The sequence below is a fragment of the Stenella coeruleoalba genome (assembly GCF_951394435.1).
Source record: "Stenella coeruleoalba genome assembly, chromosome: 5".
NCBI lineage: Eukaryota > Metazoa > Chordata > Mammalia > Artiodactyla > Delphinidae > Stenella > Stenella coeruleoalba.
The window spans coordinates 78686885-78708348 of NC_137150.1; the positions used below are offsets into that span (position 1 = coordinate 78686885).

At 41.5% G+C, this 21464-nt stretch overlaps 1 protein-coding gene across 3 annotated transcripts in view; it reads left to right on the forward strand.

Annotated features, from left to right (window-relative positions):
• The first annotated feature begins 7152 nt into the window (after positions 1–7152).
• GPR156 (G protein-coupled receptor 156) overlaps positions 7153–21464 on the forward strand; it is a 94844-nt gene continuing 80532 nt past the window's right edge. For all 3 annotated transcript variants that reach the window (XM_079922643.1, XM_079922645.1, XM_079922644.1), the window contains exon 1: positions 7153–7664. The gene's annotated coding sequence lies outside the window, so the exon portion shown is untranslated. The remainder of the gene's footprint in view (positions 7665–21464) is intronic.

Sequence of the window (21464 nt, forward strand, 5' to 3'; positions counted from 1 at the left end):
ATAAGGCTGTTGTATGTGTATACAATATTTTGTTTATCCATTCATTTGCTGATGGACATTTAGGTTGCTTCCACCTTTTGCCTCATGTGAATAATGCTACTATGAACACGAATATACAAATATCTGTTCGAGTTCCTGCTTTCAATTCATTTGGGCATATACACAGAATTGCAATTGCTGGATCATATAGTAATTCTACATTTCATTCTCATCATCTAGGGTTTCTTTCTGAGGTAATAAAATTATTCTAAAATTGACTATGATGATATGATGGTTGTACATATCTGTGGATATACTAAAAACTACTGAACTGTAAAGTTTGAATGGGTAAATTGTATGTGATGTGAATTAATAAATTTGTTTTTTAAAAAAGCAAAAAAGACATTTGCCTAAGAGCACTAAGGATGAGCCCTTCTCAACTTCTATCCCCAAGAAGTACTGGACAACCAGAAAGCTTCTCAACCTCGAAGGACTGGCAGCTTGCGTCAACTGTGTTGGATTCTGGACATCTAGTTTCAAGGAGTCTTATGCTCATTAAAACTCTCCCTCTGGCTATGTGGGGCCACAGTGCATTAAACATTTGGGGACAAAAGTAGTTTGCAGAATGTCCATTTTATTAATTTAATTATTCTTAATATAGTGTTTACTTCTGTTTCCCACAGGTGTTCCTCTCTGTATCTTGTTCCTGCCTGTTCCACAGAACTGACTGTTTGACAAGTAAGGCCTAGGAGACAGGTTCCCTGCTAAGACTCATAATGGCACCCCTTTCCAGTGGCCACCCATCATCCCAGCAAGCACCAACAAAAGACGTCTATTACCTTTTAAAGGCTTACTGGAGATTGAAAAGTTAACCTAAGAGTCATTTAGGGGCATGACTATAACATGAAAAAAAAAAAAACTAAAAATAATCTACTAATTACTGTGACTCGGTCCCTCTGGTTCACACAAGACCAGTATCCACAAATGTAAGGACCAGAAATCTTCCCACTTACTTTATAGGAAATTATTCAAGTTGTGTTCCTGAAACAGTTCTTACCTGTTGTGTTATTGGAATTCTGGAGAGCATCTGCCCTTCTTTTTCAATAATGATGCTCTCGCTGCTTTTATTTCTTGGGATAGATTTCTGACATTAGCATCGTCTTTAAGGTTTTTAGGTATGAATATTTACTTCATCTCTCTGAGCTTCTTTATTCATTTTAAAAATGAGAATGTTGAACTAGCATATTTCTAAAGTCATTGCCAGTTTTGATATTCTGTAACTGTGTACCAAGTAAATTGTAGAGGAAAGTATTTATTTGGGGGACATCTTCCTCCTCTTAAGACATTTAGAGCCTCTATTGGGAGCCTTTCTTTCTACCTGGAGGCACTGACACTTAACCGTTAGGCTCTAATGCCTCTGATTAGGCCAGAAATCAAGAAACCACACAATCTAGTTCCAATTACCTGTCTAGTTATCTTCCATTGCTTTGCTCAAAGATCCCTCCAGTTTTAACAAAAATGGACTGCTTGCCTTGATTCCTGCCTCTGAGTTCGTGCTCGTGTTATTTCCTCTACCCGGCATATCTTCTCCCATCTCTGCCCTTTGAAATCTTATCCTTCTTAAATGAGGTCAAATTCCCTTTTCTCTGTGAAGATTGCTCTGTGTGGTCTTCGAAAGCAGAAACCATAACATATCTGTATCCTTAGTACCTATCACAAAACCTTAAACCAGAAAATGATTCCAAAATATTTTATGATGATATTCTCATTTGAATTGTTATTATTTGTTTATGTCTTAGATCTACAGTACTACAAAACTACAAATTTCTTAAAGGGCAGGGACCATGTACATAATCCTTTGAATTCCTCATAGCTCCTAGAAATATATTGTACAAAATGAACACCGATAATTGGAGTGCTAGAAGGAGAATCATATCCCTTTTGCCTCTGAGTTCTGAAAAATAGAAATATAAATCCAGGAACCAGACTATAATTCAAATATCAGCTTTTTTTTTTTTTTTTTTTGGCTGTGCTGTGCAGCTTGTGGGATCTTAGTTTCCCAACCGGAGATGAAACCCAGGCCCTCAGCAGTGAACGTGTGGAGCCCTAACCACTGGACCACCAGGAAATTCCCCAAATTTAAGCTTTTTATGGTAATGTTAGATTGGAGAACACAGCCTGGATTAGAAATCAAAATGTGTTTCACACTCCTTCCTCCCAAACTGAACTGAACCACCCAAGCACAGGCAGAACTTGTACAAACACAGGCCATCTAAAGAAGCAGGGTCTGTTCTAGTTAGTCTACCATATGAAGAAGAACGTATACCTCCTGCGAGCAGGATCATTCCACAGAAAGTCAAAGAAGGACTTGGCTATGTAAATGCAAAGATCCTTTTTCTAAAATAACAATCACACAAATCATTGTATTTCCCGTAAGAAACAAGTGGGAGGTGAAAGAACAAAGGATTGACACTTTCTCCTTAACACTTCCGAGAAAGCAGAACTATGTTTTGGACCAAGGCAAGAAGTTATGGAAAGGGAGAGGCTGTTATCTCCTACACTTGATAGGTAGTTGTTGAAAAAATAATAACAAAAGTATGCATGGGGCTTCCCTGGTGGCACAGTGGTTGAGAGTCCGTCTGCTGATGCAGAGGACATGGGTTCGTGCCCCGGTCCGGGAAGATCCCACATGCTGCAGAGTGGCTGGGCCCATGAGCCATGGCCGCTGAGCCTGCGCGTCCGGAGCCTGTGCTCTGCAACGGGAGAGGCCACAAGAGAGAGAGGCCTGCGTACCGCAAAAAAAAAAAAAGTATGCATGCCATTCTGATAATAGTCCATTTTTAGAATGTACCATTCACAAACCAGCCACAGCCCTCTACATGGTAGAGCAAATTGGAGCCAACCCTTGGAGGTCAATTTGAGGTCAGGCAGGGAGCATCTTAGGGAACTGAGCTGGATGCTGAGTCTTAATTCTTTTTTTTTTTTTTTTTTTTCCTGAGTCTTAATTCCTGATGCTACTAGTTGGTTAAAGTGTGGGAAGCCTGGAAATTCTGGTGGCTTTCAAGTCAATTTCAAGGTAAAAATTCTGGGACCTTATTTTAAATTCCTTGTGGAACAAAATTAAAAGGGAGTCAAGATGAGGAGCCTAGAGGGTGAAGTATGGAGGGTATCTTTTTCTTAAGAAGGATTAGCATGAACGACCTTTAGGGGCTTAACTTGGTCAGAGTTCCAGTGCTAACTTTAATCCATTTTGGATTTACTAGACAAAGTTTTCAAGTCAGCTATTATAAATATGTTCAAAGAATTAAAAGAAATCACACATAAAGATTTTAAAAAAAGAATGAGATTGATGTCTCACAAAACCTAGAATATCAATAAGGAGACAGAAGTTATTAAAATAAAAGAACCAAGTTGAAATTCTGAAGTTGAAAATTACAAATGAAATAACAAATTAGAGGGGCTTAACAGCAGATTTAATAGGTAGAAGAAAGAGTCAGCACACTTGAAGATCAGTCACTTGAGATAATGCAATCTGAAGAACAAAAAGAAGAAAAGAGAAAAATGAAGAAAGCCTCAAAGACTTGTGCAACACCATCAAGTGTACCAACATAAGCATAATGGGAGTCCCAGAAGGAGAGGAGAGGGAGAAAAAGGGCAAAAACAATATTTGAAGAAATGATGGCTTAAAATTTCCCAAATTTGATGAAAAGAATTAACCTACACATCCAAGAGGATCAACACACTGTAAGTAGGATAAACACAAAGAGATCCATACCTGGACACATCATAGTCAAACTTTAGAAAACCAAAGACAGAATCTTTAAAGCAGAAAGAGAAAAATGGCTCTTCACATCCAAGGGATCCTCAATAAAAATTAACAGCTGACTTTTCATCAGAAACTATGGAGACCAGAAGGAAGTGGGACAACATATTCAAAGTAATAAAAGGAAAAAACTGTCAACCAAAAATTCTATATCCAGCAAAACTGTCCTTAAAAGTGAAGGAGAAATTCAATCATTCCAAGAAAACAAAAACTGAAAGAGTTTGTGGTTAGCACACCTGACCTCAACAAATGCTAAAAGAAGTCCTTTAAGCTATAATAAAAGGACACTAGACAGTAGCTCAAATCCACACGGAGAAATAAAGAGCACTGGTAAACATACTACACAAATAAATACAAAAGACGGTATAAATATATTTTTGTTTGTAACTCTCTTTTCCTATTTGATTTTTAAATAAACTGCATGAAAAAAGTAATTAATTTAAAACTGTGTTGATGAGCTTATAGTACAAAAAGGATACAAATACTTGTGTGAAAATAATATCACAAAAGTGGGAATGGAGCTATACTGGAGCAAAACTTTGTATGCTATTGAAATTAAGTTGGTCTTACTCCAAATTAGATTATTTTAAGCACAGATGTTAACTACAATGCCAGGGCACCCACTAAGAAAATTACTGAATACATACAATCGAAAGAAGCAAGGCAGATCTGAAGATTTTAGTGGCTGGGATTAAGGACAGTTATTTTAAGAGAGTGTCAATCTAAAATTCAAGATTCAAAAAATAAATAAATAAAATAAAAAATAAAATTCAAGATTCAAATTCCTGGGACATAGAGTCTATCTGTTCTAGTGTGGGTCATGCCCACTATTATGTTCAAAAGAGTGGGGTTGCCAGATTGGCAGACCTCTAGAATTACATGGGAGGCATTTTCCCAAATAAGTAGGTTTGGGCAAAAATAAATAAATAAGTGATGACCACTAAATGAGTTAACATTTTGTTAACCATAATTTTAGTGAATCAAAATGGTCTATTTAATGTGACTCTGCCAGATAATAATATATAGCAAATTTATATTATACTATAAACAGAATTATATTTGTGAATGGGGCAATGTGATTAATAGTGACTGAGTATGGGATTACAGAGTAGGATGGTATGTCAAATTTTTTAAATACTGAAATAGAAGATTGGTTTCCCAAGGAAGTTTGAAACAGCAAAATCTATTTTAGTTTCCTAAGTGCTATGTTGACTTGTTATAAGACATGTGATATTAACTTGACACCAACTGGAATTAGTTGTAGTTGGTTTTTAAATTCCAAACAAAGTTAAAAGATAAATGAGAGATTGGGGAAAGTACAATACTTTCAAAACATACAACATATTAACATACAACATATATAGGATTACTATCTATAATATACAAGAAATTCTTACACTTTGAAAAGACCAGTAACTCAAAAAGAAAAATGAACTAAGTATATGATTAGCAATTTACAGAACAGAAAATCCAAAAGGGGAAAGAAAGAGAAAACATGAACAGCTTCACTAGTAGTCAGTGAAATAAAAATTAAAGGAACAACAAATTATCACTATTCACTTACCAGAATGGCTAAATTATGCAAAGTACATTGTTACAGTCTTTAAGAAGGCAATCTATTAACATTTTAAATAGACCAATCTCATACCTGGGAATCAGTCCCTCAGAAATTAAAGTACCAGGGCATTTGGATATACACATAAGGATGTTTATTGAAATGTTGGTGGCAGTGACAATTTTTTTTAAAAGAATTTGAATGTCATGAATAGGGAAACTTGAAAAAATTTTGGTACATCCATACTGTGGAACATTATGCAGTCTCTAAAATAAAAGAACGAATCAGAGCTATACCAGTTGAACTGGAAGGATTTATATAACATTGTTTAATGAGAAAAGCAAGAAGCAGAGAAATGTTTACACTATAATTACTCACTTTGTAAAATATATAGATAGATAGATATCAATATATATGGTTATATTAGCATGCTTAACTTTTTAAATAGTTGAGAATGAGGGAGAGTAGTGAGGGGAGAAAACTAAAACAGAGGGTGTCCTAAACATAGTATACATGAAATCATTCCATTTGTGCATATATGGTGGAGGGACATATGCATAAAGATATTCATGAAAATACGATCATCAAAACATTAACAGTGGTTATTTCAGTGTGTTGCGGGTTAATTTCCTTCCTTATACATTTAAATATTTGAATTTTTACAATAAGCACAGTTTATATACAACCAAAGAATGGTTATTTATTTTAAAACGTGTGTGGCCAATCGCCATGGGGGATGAAGTTGAGTCAGAAACACCTCCTGCCTTGCAAGCTCTGACAGTGGGGAGACAAGAAAACACGGCCAGCTGTAGCATACAGACCAACTTAGTGAGTGCTGTAACAGAAGCACAGAGTGCTGGGAAAGGGAATTATTTGATCTCCCAGTTCTGACTGGGAAGATCTGGAAGAACTTCGTTAAAGGAGAAGGCAGCTGGGTCTTGAAGGCTTGGGAGCAATTCAGCAGGTAAAGAAGGGGTTAAAGAGAAATCCAGGATAAGGGAACAGAGTGACCAAAACACACAGGGGCATTAAACAACCAGGGTATATTCAAAGAATGGCAATTGGTGCAACTCAGTATAACTGGAACACAGGTGTTGAGTGGACCGAAGGTTGGAAAGGTAAGCTGGTTTCCAATTGGGAAAGTAGTTTGGACTGTATTCCAATTGCAGAGGGGGTTTACTGCAGGTCTGTGGCAGAGGAGGGGAGGTATGTTTTGCTTATTTTGTCAGGAGAGCAACATTCTTAGTTCTGTTTTGGGAGTGGGGAGAGACAGGAGGCAAGGAAACTTAAAATGATTCGGGCCAAGGTAATCAAAGTCTAACAGGAGCAGCAATATGGGAATGCAGAGGAGGGGAAAGGTTCCAGAAACATTTCTGAGGTAAATAGGGCAGGCCTTGGTGGAAGATGGAAAACCTTCTGCGCCTGGCCAACTGAGGGCTTGGGGATACTTCAATTTGAGAAAAAGAACACTGGGACTGAAGGTGGGGACCACGTTGGAAGAAAAATTCCAATATCTTGCAGAATATGGTGAGAATAATGGGCTAAAAGCAAGGAGAAATTCTGAGGAAAAATAAAAGCCCCACAGAGATGGGAAGGACAAATCCTCAATCTGAACCACAGAAGTGAAGCCCTGGTTCTGGTCTCGTAAGTCAGCTGTCCTAAGGAGAAGATAAACCCACGTGCCTTCTTAACTAAAGCAGCCCCCAAGGAGGAGGATCAAATTGGTTCCGCTCAGTGTCCGCATGTTCCAAATGAAAGGGCCTGGCTGTATCGAATGAGAGATCTGGGAAGCGTCCTGGATAAAATCTCGGACATAATTCCTGCTCCTGGGAAATAGAGCCTAAGCGTCCTCCTCCCCGCTCCGCCGCGGAGCCCCCAGGGGAACCGCTGCTCACGCGCAGCCCGGCGCGGCACACGGGTCCGCGTGGCCCCGTGGCGTACGGGGCCATAAGGGGCCGACCCGCCCTCCCGGCCAGAGCGGCGGGTTCGGCGCGGCGCGCGGGGCGGTGCCAGGGGAGGGGCAGGAGGCCCGGCCCCGCCCTAGCCGGCCAGGGGCGGCCCCGAAGGCACCGCGCGCCCAGTGTAGATATCAGGGCCCCGCGCCGCTGTCCCGCCGTCCCGCCGTCCCGCCGCCTCCGCGCCCGCCTCCTGGCTCCTGGCTCGGAGATGGGCGCGGCGCCCTGCGGTGCTGCCCCCGCCCCTCCCCATCCCTTCCGGCCCCGCGAACCCGCGAGAGACCCGGGCGCCGCGGGCGTCCCGCCGCCGGCCGTGGGCTAGGCGCTCCTCGGCGGTCCGGGACCTGGTGAGGTGAGCAGCGCGCCCTGGAGGATCCCAAATTCGGGAGTTTGCAGGACCTCTCTGTGGACACGATATATCCACAAAGCATTAAACACTTAAATTCTAAAGTAAAATGTGGAAAGGGGGGAAGGGCGTTCTCTCCTCTCCAGAATCTGGGCAGCGTCTTTGGAAACGGTAAAGAAACTATCTTAGAAATTGGAGGCGAGCCGTGGTCCCTGACCAGGGATGCCCGTGGCAGCTTCCTGAGAAGGGTTACTGGTATTTGTCGGGAAGAGGGGTTGCGGCTGTTTGTTTTGTTAAACGAACGACAGTCTACTGAATCGGAGGGATCCGGGAACAGCGTGTAGACCTCCCAGAGCCTCCTCACCGAGCTTGTCCCCAAACCTGCCTGGTGGCGGAGGGCGGGGGCACGTGCACCCCAGGGTGCCGGGTGGCGGATAGGGTGGACTCTCTCACGGGCACTGTGAGGTCCTGAACAGAGGAAGTTTTATTGTACTGCGGTCTGTCGAACTGCCTTGTTCTGGGCAGAGGAGAGTCGCCCGGGAGCTGCCGCATCCTTGTAGCTCTCTCTGAAACTAGAGGCCACTTGTTAGAACTTGGATGGTGTATGTCTAGTTATACGTGCTACGCTGCGGAATATGAACCGTGAGGTTTTTCTTTAAAATTGAGATTTGTTGTTAACATTTTCGAATAGGAATCTGTGGGAGAGAGACGTCATTACTTGCTCTCTTACTCTTCCCTTTGTTGGTTTCCTAGGTACATGCGTGCATGAATAATAGGCAAATTATGTCCTAGCCTATAATGAAATGTCTTTGCTGGTGTAGTCCTTTACCAGGATATGGAGGGCAACATTAAATTATTGCACCCCTAAGTGAAAGATTTTCAGGTGGGGATTAAAAGCTGGGAAATTTGTTGATATAATTGTATGAGGCAGCAAGGCCTGCAAAGGAAAACTAATTTTTCTCCACCAATGGCTAAATGCAGCATAGAAGGCCTCCCTGCAGGCTGGGTAGCAGCCAGGCTTGCAAAACAGTAGCTTCTTCCCCTGCTGCAGTTGTAGCAAATGTGTAAATGGCTAAATAAATGGAGATAAATGGCTGAGGAAGTGGTTGTACATAGTGTAAGGCAGTTTGAGTCTGGAGAAGAAAATGCCTTGGCAGGCTTTGCTTGAGTTAGGGATCTCTTGGGAGGGGACTGGTGCCTCTCTGGTCCCCATTTTGCCAACCTAATTCCACTTCAGGGCCACCACTGTCTCTGGAGTGCTCCCTGTATTCCCCTTTCTCTTTCCCCTCCAGCTTTTAGCTTTCCCCTGTTCCCCAGTAAAGGCTAGCAATGAGCTTGGCAGAGGCAGAGTTATGGTGGCCTGGGGATAGAGAACTTACAAGTCTAGTGAAAGCAGAGTTGTGGCCTAGGGGAGACTTGGGGTGGGTGGGGTGAAGCAACTTCCAGCCTAGACTTCCAGCCTAGAAGGCTCTCAAAAGAGTGGGAGGGTAATGATGGAGGGAAAGAGATTCTCTGGGGAGGAGAGTAGGTGCTTGACAGTTTGTTTCCTGCTGAGGGTTTTATTATTTCCTTTTTGTTGTTTGACCATAAGGGCATTTCCAGATGGAGTTGGGGGAGTATAGAACTTCTCTGAAAAGTCCCTCCTTTTCCCAAATTTGTATTTCTTTCAACTCCCTTGTAGGTTTTCAGAGAGTAAGTGAGGGCAGGGGGAGAGAGAAGAAGCACTGAGGCTCTGCCTTTCCACAGAGACAATGGAACGTGGACTGACTTGGGCCCAGAAGGTGGATTTGAAAGTTGAAAAGAATGTTCCACATTTAGTTAAAAGTCAGAGCCTTTATTTTGCAGAAGGGCATTGAGAACCATAACATTTACCTTTAGTTACTGATGAATTTTGCCTGATAAAGGATCCAAGTTCCTACCTCTCTTTTTTTTTTCTCCAGCATTTTATTGTGAAAAATTTCAGACGTACAGAACTCGAATCAGAAGGTGGTTAAGAAATAGATGAGTGAAAGATATTGACATTTCGGGGTGGGGGGAGGATCTTATTCTTCTGACTCTTCCCTAAGAATCCTAGGCACATCTCTTCATTGCTTCCTTTTTCCCATTCTTAAAACATCAGTTGGATGATCTCACTCCCCTGCTTAACACCCTCCAATGGAATAAAATCCCTCACACTTGGAAGAAAATCCAACTCTCTACCAGGACTTAGCAAAGCCCTATGTGATCTGGCCTCTTTGCCCTTCTATTCTGTCACTCTCCCCTCACTTTACTGTCTTCCTTGCTTTTCTTTGCCTGAACACTCTTCCCTCAAATACTGGCAGTGCTTCTTTCCTTAGTTCATTTAGGGCTCTTTTCAAATGTGACCTCCTCCATCAGGTCTTCCTTGACCACCTGATCCCAAACCGCACTTTGTCACTCCCTGTCCTCTGACCCTGCTTTAGCTTTTTTCACTGTACTTACCATTACCCAGCATTAAATAGTATATGTTTCTTTATTAATCATCCATATATCCCCCACTCAAGTGTAAGCTTCAGTAAGGACAAGAAATTTTTTGTTTTATTCATGGCGATGTTCCTGTTTGGCATATTGTAGGCAATTAATAAATAATTGTTGAATTAATTAGATAATTAAATGACACAGACAAGACATTGCCTCCCATAAGGGTTACAGAACCCTTGGTAAAATATTAGAAGTCCTTGTAAGTAATTCAGGTTAATCAATATTTTATAGGTAGATGGTGATCCTAGAGATCAGTGGCCACTCTTATCTCCACAGTGCTTTGAAGCTGAATCCTGTGTTAGGAGCTGGGCTAGTTTTGACAAACCCTTATCCCAAACAAGATATAAAAAATTTCAATCCTAGAAATTTACCCCTTGCCCCTTTCTAGTTACTCCCAATCCCCAGAAGCAACTTTTGTTATGATTTCTTTTATCATAGATTAGTCTTGCTGGTTCCTGAACATATAAATGCATTCACACTGTATGTACTTTTGTGTCTGGCTTCTTTTTGCTTGGCACAATGTCTGTGAGATTCAGCCATGTGGTTGAGTATAACAGTTGTTTATTTTTATTTCAAGATAGTATTCCACAATATGAATATCTACCTTCTGTTTATCCATTCTCTTATTGATGGACACTTGGGTTGTTTCCAGTTTGGAGCTATTTTGAATAAAGCTGCCATGAATATTCTTATAGAGTCTGCCTCATTTTGGCTTCTATGTACTTCTTTGAAAATCTTTGTGCCACCAGTGCTGAGAGAAGTATGGCAAGGTTATGGTGGCTATGACTGATGTGGCAGCCTGCCTGCAGCCCAACAGTGCCCTTCCTAGACAGCCCCACTGGGTGCTGACTTCCACTGCAGAGGGAAAGCACTTGGAAAAGGAGTGCGCAGGCAAACTGGGGAGCCCTCCGGTGCACTTTTAGTGTTTCTAGATCCTTAAAAGAGACTGTAGAATGCCTGCCGCCATTGCTGTTGTATTCACCTCCTCCTCTCAGCTCCCCATCCCAGTACAAGTTGACTCTAATTAGCCATCGAGCATTCTGTTCTCGAGGGGTTTAAATATTTATGAGTAAGAGTCTTGTTCAGAGCCTGATAAAATATTTATGTGTTTCCATGGGGCATTGGTTTCCATCTAGACTTCTCAAGGTGTTTTTTTGGAGACACTTGTCATAATTATGAGCTGCTCAGACAGAGATAGATGATACGGCCAGAGAACATTGGTAATGCTGAACCCACCTTGCTTTCTAGGGATGGGGACAAATGAGGCTTCAGAAGAATGAGCATTAATAATATCTGGATCGGGAGAAAGACTGACAACAATGACTTGGGAAAAGCAGGGCCTGTTAATGGAGTGCCCCTGAGGATGTGAGTCCAGAGGGGATGGTGGAAAAGAGCTTGTCAGCGTGAGGAGGGATTAATTAAGATGGAATGCATTCGTTCCAAATAGAAGAATAAAGAAATCAGCCTTTAAAGGACACAGTTCCTTTGACAGCAATGTAGACAAGGCCTGTATAAGGCAGCTGTGCTGAGTGCTATAATTATCACACCTGCTATGAAAATATGGGAGAAGGAGTGGAGGCTAGCCAGCGTTTCCAGGGGTGGGGGGGGCCGGGGGAGAAAACTAGCTATTTCAGGAGGAGTTGTTATTTTCATCCAAGGAAGAAGTGCGTTTTGAGTCAAGTTTTGAAGGAGGTGTGGCTCTCTGACTGGCAGCTGTGGTGTGGAAGGGCATTTCCAGACAGACAGAGTAACTTAAGCAGACGTTTGAGTCAGGGCCAAAGTGCTGGTGTGGCTTTGAGTGAGGTGAAGACGGGGGTCAGGGAGGGGTAGGGCAGGTTGCAGTAAGAGGTAGAGCAGGAGAGCTAAAGGCCAATGGTAAAGGACACAGGGGCCTGGACTTTAGTCTGTTCATTGTAGGGAGCCATGTAACTTTTGATTGGGTCGGATTTTGAGCAATTCTTGGGCAGTGCCTCCAGCCCAAGCAAGGCCTTGAGGTCTGTTTATGTCCAAGTCACTTCCAGAATATTCTCCTGTGTCCAATCCAGTCTAGAGACTTTGTACAATCTACTCTAAGGGATGTAAACAAGAGGAGGTCAGATTCATTCAGTATACTCCTGGGATTAACCAGAGACAGATCTCACCCATCACACAAATACTGGGAACGCTCCAAGTCACACTGAATTCATGGGCTGTATGCTGCATCCTCTGATCTCTTTCATGGCCACTTTGCCTCAATGGGAGGGAATTGAGAGGGTCTAAGTACCCCTTTATCACCTGAACCTATATCTGGGTCAGTATACTTCAGGCTGGGTTGCCAAGCAACAGAGGACCAAGCGATGAGGCCGGCAGACCATCTCTGCAAGATTAAGGCCTGCTTCAACCCGGTTCCTGGGCTGTGACTAGAGAGGCAACTGGCAGTAGAGGGTTGAGGCCATGCAGATTGACAAACCATAGACAGGACTGCTCGGCCACCTTCCACATGTGTTCTCCCGTCAGATCACAGATTCCTATTCAAAAGTGCCTCAGGATGTTTATTTTTAATCCATAATAAAAATAAGGAGGTCAGGAGGGGTGTGAAACCTCTCGGTCATCTCCACTTTATGGTGTTTGTGATAAGGAAGAGAGAATTGTAGACGTGATGGTCTGGGGATAGTCAGTCTTCAGTGTTGTGGTGAGGAACTTTGCATATGTGTAGATTAGCTGGAGAGCTCTGGATGGGGAGAAGCGATTTCTTGGTGTGAGGACAGAGTAAGGCATGGGAGGACCTCTTAGAGAAACTTCATGATTCTGCCCAGGGCCTTGCTATTTGGAACTGCTCTCTTGCTGCTGTGGGTACCTGTTCTAGAGTGCCATTGGGAACACCCAAGAAAGAATTCTCTGGGCCTTCCCACTGCCGTCTGCCTATGCTGCAATATCAGACTATCAATCAGCACTGTCAGCTCACCATCCTGATTTTCCAAGGGTAATTGGGGAGACCTTGGGAGAGGAGGCAGAAGCGAAAGTCTTAACTAGGGAAATGGCAAGACTCCGGACCAACAACGTCCTTCTTGGTTCTTATTTAAGACATTCCTGATTTTTTGCATGAAGTGGAATCTTCCAAGGGCCACATTAGCTGTAGTATTTCCTCTGAACAGGTGAACAATGTACATCCTTAATTGAGTGCCTTTTCCAAATGGACATTTCAGTGATTCTGTGTTGTGCCCTGGCTGGTGATGGTTGCCTGCTTTTGGATGCTGTTTAGATAAACCCAGGAGATTGGAGTGAAGAGGAAGCAGGAAAGATGATGGCTGGAGACAGGAAAGGGAAGAGAGTAGTGACTTGCTGGGGTCCTAGGCAGCCAGTTATCTGCAAATGAAAGACTGGGATGAAAGAACATCAAATAACCACCCATGGGAATCTTTATGTGCAAATATTGCTGCCTTTCAAGGCAACTGTGAGGAGAAAAGAAGGGCGGAGACATGAGGCTGCTTTCAGTCAGTTTGAGGAATATTAATACAGGCTTGACACACCAGAACACATAGCCACACCACAACCGTGCAGATCCCAGCAGTAATACACTGTCCAAACCCCCTTCGCGCTTCCATCACATTCTCTCATATTCATTCATAATATTGGTTATGTATGTGAGACATTTCAACTGTACTTGCAAAGATGCACAAATGCAGACTGACTTTATAAAGTAAGTATAAAGATAAGAAGAAACTATTCTAAAATATTATCAGCAGTGGGATTATAAATGATTCCTTTTCTTTTTTTTAAACTTATCCCTATTTTCCATGATTGCTGTTATAAGTATGGATTTCTATGATAATCAGCAAAACATTAAGTAAAAAAATCTTTTAAGGGTCTAAGTAGGGAGAAAGAAGAAGAGGCATAGATGGAGGACAGTAGGATTGTACAAGAATAGAAAAAAAAATGTTGGAAGATGAATGAACAAAAAAGTTAATTCTTTTCAGGCTGCTAACTTCTGCATATTTTTTTGTTCATTATTGAATATCATATCTCCTGCCCCCTGCCCCAAGGATCTGGAAGCTTCTATTAGCATGAAACCAAATTGCAAATACTAAGCCAAGTGTCATACCTCCAAGGCCTTAATGCAGTCCTGTGGGTGACAATTGGAAGTCCCACAACTGGCTTACAGATGTCGACCAAGGTGCTAACATAGAACACTTCAACCTGGGCGGCAGCATCTTTTCCACAGAGTTTAATATTTATTCCTGCAATGGCCGGGCCAGCCTTGTGCATCTCATCTCTGGAATATGGAACAGGGACCAACAAAAGCTGTCTGTAGTTGGAGTAGTGGGATTTTCCCAGACAAAACCCTGTTCTATTCTCATCCACGCCTCCGCCTGCTGCTCAATGGCTCAGGCAACCCCTTGGGAAGGTCTGCAGCTGAGCCTTTGGAGAGGTAGATGGAGTTTTCATTGCACAACCACTGGCCTTTTCTAGAGGCACTGTCGAGTCTGTGCTTTAATTGGCTTCTACTGAGGGACACGTGGTGAGGCCTCTGTCCGGGAGCAGAAGTTGCTGTCTACCTTTACCCACCAGGATCAATTTAAAGCAAATGCCAGAGAACTGTATACCCCACTGAACTCTGGGGTCTGGCATTACTTGTAATATTACAGCCTGAATAAATCCTTTTTATATTTTTAATTTATTACTTTTTTAAATTATAAAAGTAATACACACTCATTATAACAAGTAACAAGAAAATGTTACTAATCTCCACCTACTTTCCTTTCCATCTTCCTGACAAAACCACTTCTTCACCCCTTTTCTACTTCCAGACAAACATAGGTAGAGTTATATTCTATTTCATATGTAAATGGGATCATATAATACAAGTTATTCTGTTTCATTTTATTATATTCCCTTATTTATTTATAATATTCCTTTGCAGAAAAGTTCTGTAATTTTTCCCATTATTTTTGTATTGATAGATATTTTCCTCCAGTGTTTTTTTGTTTTGTTTTTTTACACAACAAACTATGCCACAGTAAACATTCTACATATATCCTTACAATTTGGTTTTTATTTCCACAGGAAAATCCCCCAAATTGGCATTTCTGGGTCAAAGGGAACACACACAATTTTACTGCTCACTGTGGGTTTCCCCTACAGCAGTTGTTTCCCTCCCTCCTTCTGTCTTGCTCTCCCCTCTCCCACCGCCTTTCTCCAGGAGAGCCCTGCAGTGAGACCTCATCCTTGCCAAGTGTGGATTATATCAGCTCAGTGGGGAGCAGGGTCTGCAGTGTCTTGGTTGCATTGTGTCTCTATTGCTTCTGGTTGGCCAGACTGTTTACAATTCCCCTTGCTCATTTATTCCATGCTGAGGAATTATACATGGTCTTCATCTGTGGCAGGAGCAGCATGATCAGTGGGGAGGGGGCCGCTTTCAGAGAGAATAAGCTGTTACAATGCTTTCTCACAACGTGGTACCTGCTAATGTTTTTGTTATGTCCTTCCCTTAATAGTTGGATTGAGAAAAGTTCTTTGATTCCATCCCGGTCTTCTCCCTCTATTTTGAGGGATTTGGGATCTGGGGATTTTTATGAGTATATAGTCAATCAACTACAATTGATTACTTGACATGAGGATAATTAGTTGAGAAGGTAGGGGCCTCGGAGCTTAAGGATCAGTGCCAAGCAACAGATGCGAACATTTTTAAACAAATGATTTTACTCAACCTGGTATTAGTAGTGAGCTTCCCGGGACTACTTGGCTTTCATTTTTATTTTTGCTCTTGTTTGCATGTAAAAATTCAGTCTAGCCCATAAGACTGGAGAGGAGTGGGATTCCTCACCATACCAGGGCTGGAGAAAATATCAGAGAAGCATTAAGGGAAGCTGGTGAGTATGAACAAGTGAAATATAAATGGTGAACTGACAAAGTAGCAAGAAATACGAGGTTTTTAAATCCTCAGCTGAAGGCTGCTGTGTAGGCCTGTGAGTTCGTGGACACGCTATGGAAATCTGTGATCTCTAATCTATATTACAAACCCAGTTGTGATTCTGTGTTCAGAATGCAAACATAAGCTGAGTGGAGGGAACAAAATCATGAAGTCCTATGGCAGACATTTTGCTGTTGGCTTCTATAACACATGCTGCAATTTTTGCTCAGTAGCTTTGAAATGGATTTTTATGTCCTAGATTGAAAACTAAAGAAAGAAATGAAAACCAGAATAGAAGTTATTGTGATTAATTTCTAAGGAGAAATTTTAACTTTAGGTTGGACATATATAAACCAGAAGCATAAGCATCATTCTTTGTGTTAATACTTTTAACATCAACTTTTATTTTCAAGTGTGCACTGATGGAGTAATAATGATAGTTAAACCAATCCCTATTATAGGTTTGTCTCTTATAACTTAGGGATTCTGTAATGTATCTTAATTGGTCTCACAGGTAATAGTAAGGATAGTTATGTCTTATACTGTTTGCACTGTGATTTGCATCTGTAAAGATTATCTTTAAACAGTTTGGTCTTGACAGTAAAAAAAATTTAAGGTTAAACATATTACAAGACATTAAGCATCTGCTTCTGGCCATAATGGTCTACCTGGTAGTAGACGATTGCTCCCAGAGGGGACATCTAGAAAAGCTGGATTTCAAAAATCTATCTGAAGGCGTAAAAGACCTACCAAGGCAGCCAGTGCTTGAGAGCTAAGACCTTAGAAAGAAGAGAAATTCATTGAGTGCCCTACATTCTAGGTTGCATTTTTCCTTGAGACATTTACCATTTAGTAAGTAGCATGTGTGGAGAAGCTAAGAACCCAAGCAAAAAGCAGCTGCTAAGACTCAGAGAAGCTGAGCAGAACATTCTGCAGCCTGATAGGGCTGGGGAAGGAAAAAAGGGGGAATTCAAGGATACTAAGTGAGCCGGGACGTAAGAGGCCATGCTCATGGAAAGAAAAGAGGCACAGAGGAATCAGCCCGATAAGTTTGAACCATTTTCCTTATAAGTCATTCACCAATGTATAAGTAGCACAGACCAAGAGGTAAGAAAGCCAAACAGAAAGCAGGTGCTGAAAAGCTAAGGTAACCAGAGCTATTACAGTCTTACTGTGCTGGGGAGATTAAAATGGGAGTGTTAGGCCCACCAAAGTGGAAGGGCCTGAAAAACACTGCAACAGTTAATTTTATGTGTCTATTTGTGTCGGCCACAGGATGACCAGATATCTGGTTAGACATTATTTTGGGGTGTATCTGTGGGGTGCTTCTGGAAGAGATTAGCATTTGAATTAGGGAACTAAGTAAAGCAGTTGGCCTTCCTCAATGTGGATGGACATCACCCAGTCTGTTGAAGGCCTGCATAGAGCAAAATGGCTGAGGAAGGTTGAAATTTCTCTGCCTGACTACTGAGCTGGGACATCGATCTTCTCTTGCCCTTGGCACTCCTGGTTTTCAGGCTTTCGGACACAGACTGGCACCTACACCATCAGCTCTCTGGCTCTCAGGCCTTTGAACTACACCACTGGCTTTCCTGTGTCTCCAGCTTGTGGATGACAGATCATGGGACTTCTCAGCCTTCATAATTAATTGTGTGAGCCAGAACCTTGTAATAAATCTTTTTAATTTATATATAAAATATTAATTCTGTTTCTCTGGAGGACCCTGACTAGTACAAATACCCTAAGCTTTTGGTTGGGACTCCTGAAGGACTGTACCTGAGGAGTTAGCCCAGAAATAGACCTGATCTTATAAACAATTGACCAGTCCCCAATCAGATTAGCCACTGACTGGATTAACATGATCAGTTTTGGCTCCGGCCGGAGCAGGCGCAGGAGCGTGGGGGCTGCGGTGGGTGGCCCGGTGGCCTTCTCGCACAACCCCCAACCCCCTCGTCCGGCCCCTCGGTCAATGCCCTCCAGGAAACCTCTGTTTTTTGCTCTGAAGGCCTTCAACTGATTGGATGTGGCCCACCCACATTGTGGAAGGCAAACCCTATCAAACCTTGCACTGCACTCATTTAATGACCTTGCCCTTTGTTGCAGCATGCAGGATCTAGTTCCTGGACCAGGGATTGAACCCGGGCCCCCTGAATTGGGAACACGGAGTCTTAACCACTGGACCACCCTATTCTTGTTTTTAAATACGGTCCCCTCCCTCTCTCAATGGAAGATAAGCTTGGAGCAAAGGTGTCCAGTAGAAATGTTCTCAAAAATCCTGGGCATGTTCTCAAAACACTTTTTTTTTAACAGCTATTTAATTGCCACTGTACTGCCAAGGATTAAATCAGTTTTTTACTTTGCTTCTTCACAGTGTTTTCCTTATAAAAAATTAAAGTAAGTAAATGACTGCCAGGTGGAGAAAACTGTCTGCTAAAGAATTGTATAAAGGCATCATAATGGCAGTATAAAAGAGTTGATCTTGGAATCAAGGCCTTGGGTTCATGTTATAGCATCTGCTACTTTCTAGCCATATGACAGTGATTTTATCTCTCTGGTTCTACAAAGTGGCCATACTTCATGTTACTTGTTATAACGGCAAGAAAAATAGACCACAGGGTGTGAAGGGTTACAGTTAGTCTTCTGGTAGTGCTCTGGTTTCACAAGTCTTTTCTAAAGTTCTTAGAATGATTAGTAGGAGGTAATATTCATGTAATACCACCAGCACTGTGCCTGCTTAATAGAAGACATTCAATTATTTCTTGAGTGGAGTTAGTTTCAGTTGATACTATACCCTTTAAATTAAAAAAAAGCCAACTTATTTTACCATATACACAATTGTTTACTGTTAAAAGTGTTTAAATTAATTGTACCCTTGGTTACATGTTGAAAAACAGAACTGAAATGTTAAGTGGTGACCAAGTAATTATACTTCCATCATGCTAATGTTGTAGGGAAGAATAAAGAAAAATCAAACAGCAAAGGCATACCCAATAATTAAGTTGCACAATTAAAGGTTAATATTTTCTCAACACAAAAATGCAGGTTTCTACTTCATCCTACTCTCTTACAGTTAATCTTTGGTAACTCGAGACACACTGAAAATATTAAAGCCAACTAGGTCTTAACTGATTACGTTTTCCTTAGTAAAGGTGGAAGTGTAGAGAATTATTCTTAGTACTACTGATACAAATAAAATTGGCTGGTTATTAGATGCCTTTCAGTGTAGTGGTTATGGTATATGAAGCTCTCTTGCCAATGAAAGTTTTGTCCAAATCACTTCCTGGTTGCCTCAAAATCCCCCATTTGTTAAGTTCTCCTTTCCCTATTCTTACTGGCTTTCTACCTTCATACCTTTTTACGAAATAAACATTTTCTTCCAACTAAAATAAAAAAAGATAGGGGCTTCCCTGGTGGCGCAGTGGTTGAGAGTCTGCCTGCCGATTCAGGGGACACGGGTTCATGCCCCGGTCCGGGAAGATCCCACATGCCGCGGAGCGGCTGGGCCCGTGAGCCATGGCCGCTGAGCCTGCGCGTCTGGAGCCTGTGCTCCGCAACGGGAGAGACCACAACAGTGAGAGGCCCGCATACCGCAAAAAAAAAAACAGTTTTATTCTAACACCCTAACAGAAGCTAAAAAACATACCCTTTGGAAAAGAGAAAATGATCCAGAGCTGCTGTATTCTTAACTTATGGTCTCTGATATTAAGTGAAATAAAACAAAACAAAACAAAAGGGGGCATACCAAAATATTCTTTCCAGAATACGGTGCAGAAAGGGAGAATGTAGAGTCCCTGAGCTGAGAAGGCAATTTCAAGTCTAGGGAGACCAAAGGCAGCTGGAGTTTGCAAAACGGAGTATTGAAGAGGAGAAAGCTGCTCAGAGAGAACTCCAGAGATTCTCACAGAGTATACCTCAAGTACAAAGCTGAGTACTAATGAGCACGTGAGTGTGAGGAAGCTACCTAGGGAGGGAAGAAGAACCACTCAAAAGGATTAGAGGAACCAGTACTTGCCAGTCACACAGGGCTGGGAACAGAGATTTCATCAGGAAAAAGTGCAAGCAAAAGGACAATGGAACAACATCTTTAAAGTACTGGAAAGACAAAAAACCCTTCAACCTAAATTCTGTGCCGAGTGAAAATATCTTTCAAAACAAAGGCAAAAGACTTTTTCAGATATATAATAGCTGAAAGAATTCTTTACTGGCAGATGTTCACTACAAGAAATGTTAAAGGAAGTGCTTTCAGCAGAAGGAAAATGATACAAGGAGGAAATATGGATATATACAAAAAAGTGAAGAGCACCAGACATGGTAACTACATGGGAAAATATGTAAGATTTTTATTATTTAAACTTCTTTTAAGTAAAATTGACAGTTTAAAGAAAAATAAAAACAATGTATTGTGGGGTTTATAACATATTTAAAAGGAAATGTATGACAATGACTGTACAGAGGCTGTTAGTGGAAACATGGAAATATATTCTTGGTCACATTCTTATACTACATGTGAAGTCATGTGATATCACTTGAAGGTAGACTGCAATAGGTTAAAGATGTATCTATAAACACAAAAACAGTCACAAAAAAGAAGTATAACTAGTAAGCCAAAAGAGAGATAAAATGGAATCATAAAAAATACTCAATTCAGGGCTTCCCTGGTGGCGCAGTGTTTGAGAGTCCGCCTGCCGTTGCAGGGGACATGGGTTCGTGCCCCGGTCCGGGAAGATCCCACATGCCGCGGAGCGGCTGGGCCCGTGAGCCATGGACGCTGAGCCTGCATGTCTGGAGCCTGTGCTCCGCAACGGGAGAGGCCACAACAGTGAGAGGCCCGCGTACCGCAAAAAAAAAAAAAAAAAAAAAAAAAATTCACGTTAAAAAAGGCAAAAAAGGAGGAAAAGGGAAAGAAGAATAAAAAACAATACAATATGATACATTTAAACCTAAAAATACCAATATACCAATAACTACTTTAGATGTAAAGGATCTCAACACCTCAACTAAAAGGTAGGAATTTCCAGATAGGATAAAAAAGCAAAGCTAATTATATACTATGTATAAGAAACAGACTTTACATATCAAGACAAAAATAAATTAAAAGGGTGGAAACGTTTAACCGTGTTAACACCAATCAAAATATAGATGAGTAGCAATATTAGTATCAGGTAAAGTAGATCGCAGAGCAAAGAATATTATGCACCTAATCACAGAGCTCCAAAATACATGAAGTAGAGATGATATGACTTCAAGGAGAAGTAGACAAATCCATAATTGTGATCCAAAATTTCGTTAGCTTTCTTTAATGCATGTAGCAAGAAGACAAAATAATTAAGGATATAGAAGAAGGAAACAACATAATCAGCTCGACCTCATTGATCTAGATATAGAGCTCTAGATATTGATATAGAGCATTTTACCTA